The sequence below is a fragment of the Amblyomma mixtum genome, chromosome 3, assembly GCF_055824585.1.
Source record: "Amblyomma mixtum isolate Tamu chromosome 3, ASM5582458v1, whole genome shotgun sequence".
NCBI classification, from domain to species: Eukaryota; Metazoa; Arthropoda; class Arachnida; order Ixodida; family Ixodidae; genus Amblyomma; species Amblyomma mixtum.
In genome coordinates, this window is record NC_143014.1 from 6,468,285 (window position 1) to 6,473,173 (window position 4,889).

At 48.9% G+C, this 4,889-nt stretch overlaps 1 pseudogene; it reads left to right on the forward strand.

Moving 5' to 3' along the window:
- The first annotated feature begins 323 nt into the window (after positions 1 to 323).
- On the forward strand, positions 324 to 1,803 carry LOC149349155 (uncharacterized; annotated as a pseudogene).
- The last annotated feature ends 3,086 nt before the right edge of the window (positions 1,804 to 4,889 follow it).

Consider the following 4,889-nt stretch of genomic DNA (forward strand, 5'->3'; position numbering starts at 1 on the left):
CGGACGCACTGCGTTGCCGAAGGATACGCTGAGCGGTTCCAGAATGGAAACAGACTTGCACCACAGGTCCTTGCTGAAGTTCGTGTGGGTCACCAGAGGCGCCTGTAAATACAGAAGCGCGTAGTTTCAGCGTCCGAACTCCGTCGCTGCCGCTGCCAAAGTGATCAGGCCGGCTGAGGATAACGCCCACTCAATGCAGAGATAACAGCCTCGTCTTCGCAGCTGTCTCGGTAGATGGCAGCTGGTGCTACAGCTGGTGTCTGTTGCCTGGTGGGCTCGGCAGCTGTGCCACTGCACGGACGGGTAACCCTCTTGTCTTCGCCATGCAGGTGCTCCTTCCTGTGTTCACACATGTGCTGTTGCCTGTTCTGGCTGCTGCCTGCGTCGACGTGCGGCCACGTTATCGTCATCACTACGGCAGTCATAAAGCTGATACGAATTCCATAACAGCGGCTGACGTCACGTTTACCTGGATTTCGCCACCACCTGGATCTGGGACCATCCGTTCGTCGTGGGAAATACAATCGCCGCAGACATCATGCTTTTCGCCACCTATAAGAGATCGCCCGTGAACCACGGCGCCTTGTGGGCTCGGCAGCTGTACCACTGCGCGGACGAGTAACCCTCTTGTCTTCGCCATGCAGGTGCTCCTTCCTGTGTTCACACATGTGCTGTGGCCTGTTCTGGCTGCTGCCTGCGTCGACGTGCGGCCACGTTATCGTCATCACTACGGCAGTCATGAAGCTGATACCAATTCCATAACAGCGGCTGACGTCACGTTTACCTGGATTTCGCCACCACCTGGCTCTGGGACCATCCGTACGTCGTGGGAAATACATTCGCCGCAGACATCATGTTTTTCGCCACCTATAAGAGATCGCCCGTGGACCGCGGCGCCTTGTGGGCTCGGCAGCTGTGCCACTGCGCGGACGAGTAACCCTCTTGTCTTCGCCATGCAGGTTAGAAAATCATACTCTCTTTTTGCAAAGAAATCGAGCAACTACTTCTTAATTTAGCTGCCGAGCCCGCAGTGCTGTACTTGTATTGTTGAATGCTTTGCTGTTGTCCATTCGTTGCTTATGTAATCCGGTGGCATAGAAACTAACCCTGGTCCTGACACTGCCGCCATACTTGTAGAACTACAGAAACTAACATCGGGCCAAATCACGTTAATCAGCGAAGTAAAAGACCTCAGCAGCAGGTTAGTTGCGACAGACAAATCGATCACCGAATTACGTAAGCGCATTACCGAATTAGAAACCCACTATCAGCACCTCGCATCACTTAAAACAGAAGTTGAATTCATTAAGACTGATGCCGCCACGTCGGCGAGCCAAATCAGTAACCTCGAATCCAGAGTAGACGATGCCGAAAACCGGTCGCGCCGCAACAACCTGCTATTTTATGGCTTACCTGATACTAGCTCAAAGGAAACGTCCTCTGAGTCTGAAGAACTGGTCACCCGCCTTTGCAGTGAAAATTTGGACATCACCATAGACCCAAAAGAAATAGAAAGAGCACTTCGTCTTGGCCGTCACTCAAGTGAACGACGTCGACCCATTATCGTTAAATTCACTTTCCATAAGACAAAAGAATCCATCCTAAAAAACGCCCGGAAACTAAGAGACACCGACTACAGCATAGGAGAACACTTTTCACATTCTGTCCGTAAGGCACGCAAACACCTACTACGTTTCGCGAAAGAAACATCTGATAAGTACGCACTGCGCTTTAAAACACTACATAGGCCCGAAGCAGTATATATTCGACGACTTGACAGAAACGGTAAAAGAAGTGCCATAGCAATCACACTCTACTCGCTCTAAAGCAACTCCCCGACAGCACACCCCCCGAACTAATCTTACCTTATCTGCAGTATTTACTAACATACGAAGCTTTTTACCGAAACGGGAAATCGTATCTAGTCTTGTCTTATCAACCAACAGCACCCTTCTCATTCTTACAGAAACGTGGCTAACAGACAATATCAGTGGTACCGAAATTTTAGCCGCGCTGCCCAACTTTAAAGTTTACCGTAAGGACCGGGAGAGAGCCCGTGGCGGTGGCGTACTCATAGCCGTACATCAGCAGTTTTCAGCATCCTTAATCAATGTAGATTCTAACTTAGAACTGCTATGGCTGCTCTGCCACGCTGCCCCCCGAACTGTGCTGATAGGAGTCTGTTACAAGCCACCGCAAAATGATCCGGACTTTTCCTACAAACTAAACAATGTGTTGAGTGAACTGACATCATCGTATCCTAACGCAGATATTGTTCTTTTTGGTGATTTCAATTTTCCCACTATTCACTGGCGTAACCACACTTCCATGACAAATTCTTCAGAAGCAAAACATTTTGTCGATGTCTGTCTTAACTTCAACCTTACTCAGCTAATATTAGAGCCAACGCGCATTGCGCAGAATTCCGCCAACACTCTAGATCTGATATTAATCAACAGCCCTGATAGCGCAACAAGTATTACATACCTAAGGGAAATAAATGATCATAAAGTCATTCATGCTACCTTCAGTTTTACACCCATGCTTCGTCAAGTTTCCAGGAAAACAATTCGTCTTTATGAAAGAGGTGATTTTCAAGCAATAAATGAAGAACTAACTGCTTCTTTTCCAACCTATGAAACCGATTTCCACACAAAGTCTCTTCACGAAAACTGGACAATTTTCAGGGCCAAAGTTCACGAACTAACAAACAAGTACATTCCGGTGGCTAGTTTCCGTGCTAACCAGCAAAAACCGTGGTTTACTACGGCCCTGAAACGCCTGCAAAACAAGAAAAAGCGTCACCATCGGGCAGCAAAGCGGTACCCAAGCCAAGCATCATGGGAAAAGTACTACACTGCCGAAGCTGATTACCTTGCTGCTATCCGCAACGCAAAACACACCTTTTTCCACTCTGACTTGCCAAATATGCTAATACACAACCCTAAAAAATTCTGGCACGTAGTAAACCCGCAGGATACACGTACAATCGTTCTTACTAACGGTATGGGTCAAACCATCAGCGATTGTGAATGTGCTGACATTTTCAATAGAGCCTTTTCAACTGTTCTTGCGAAAGAGTGTGATTTACCTGCTAACGCCTTCATAAGTTCCTTCACAGCGTCAACCATGGATCCAGTTTCTTTCTTCGCAGTGTAGTGCCGGAGCCCACATTTCGATGGCTGGCCTCTCTGGAAACAAGCGCTGCGCGCCCGCCGTCGCTCAAAGCAGGCCCAGACTCTCTCGGGCATTTCCGTGCAGCGTGACTCGTGCCGCCTCGCCGGCGCCGACGCGGACCCTTCCTCCTCCCCCTCCTCATCGTCGGCTCGGACACCCGCGGCGCTTCTCCGCCCACCCGTTCCTGTTTCAAGCCTTCAACGGCCGGCGCCTCTCGACCATTGGTCTAATTTGAACGGTGGCCAGTGCTGTGACCTGATTGGAGGATTTGAACTGCTGGCTGCCGCAACCGTCAGCGGGCGGCTATAAAAACGGAGCCGCGCTGAACCCGAGCAGCAGACGGGCAGCAGAAGAGCCATCACGCCGGAGCTACGCTCGCCGCCGGGGCCGCCCTTCTTCCTTGTGCTAGCCTGTGGTGCTCTTGTCCCTTGTATCATGTAAAAGCCCTTGTACATAGTGTACATAAAAGTCATTTGACTCACCGTCGCCTCGACCGTTTCCTGGCTCGGACTCCCAGTCCCAACAGTGGTGGCAGCGGTGGGATGCACTGTCCCAACAGTGGATGGCAGCTGCGGGATCGACCGGCGTCAGCTACCTCAGCGCGGTGAGTGCCTGATGTTTTCCCCTCAATTCGCCAGACTGCTCTAGCACACGTGATTGTAGTCTAGAGTAGGGCTGTGTGTGTAGCACTGTAGAGAGCTTTGCTGTTTCGAGCCAAGTCGGAGCGCTTTGAAACGAAAGCTGGTGCAGAGGGAGTAAACGAGGAGTTGTTGGAAAAAATTACTTGCGCGTGTCATACTAGTAGCGCTATAGTAGTGAACGGCAAGGGAATTCTCAGAAAAGGGCAAGCTACAAGAGGCTATTGTGCGCGATGGAGAACTTCAAAGTGAAGGAACTTATCATCATCATCATCATCATTTATTGAACCCTTAAAGATCCCGTCTGGGACATTACATAAGGGGGGGGGGGAAGACAGTGATGTGAAACAGTCATACAAAAGCATGTAAGCATAGAAAAGCATAACAAAAGAACAAAAAAAAAACAAGAATAACAAATTTGACGTGAAATTAGCGTCAGGTGATTCAATTTGAACAGAATATATATGGCAAAGCAGTAGTATATAAATTACACATTAAAAAGTACGGAAATGAAATAAGTGGGAAAACACTTGGGGGGGTAGGGGGGGGTGTCGCAATAACACAAGCAGTTCAAATTGCACTCAGAGCATCGCGAGGGAAGTAGCTATAGTTGGATCAAGTGGTCTGTTAATAGCTGCCTAAATCTGGTGGGATTAGTTTCGATGACAACGGTTTCAGGAAGATTGTTCCATTCCTCTATGGCGATGGGAAGGAAAGATTTGTTGAAAGCGTTGGATGAACCATGCAACCGCTGAATGCTGAGGGAGTTGAATAATCGGCGAGATGAGCGTAAGGGAGCAGATAACAAAGTTTGGCGTAGTGCAGGGAATTTAAAGTATAGTTTGTGGAAAAGACAAAGAATTGATACTTTTCTGCGGAATGCTAATGGTTCAAGGCCGAGAGACGATTTTAGGTTGGTAACGCTGTGTCGAGACGAATACTGCGACGTTATGAAGCGCGCTGCCCGATTCTGGATAGCTTCGAGCAGTTGTATTAAGTAGGCCTGGTGAGGGTTCCATATTGCTGAGGCATATTCCATTTTAGCGCGAATGAATGTTTCGTATGCTTGTTGTC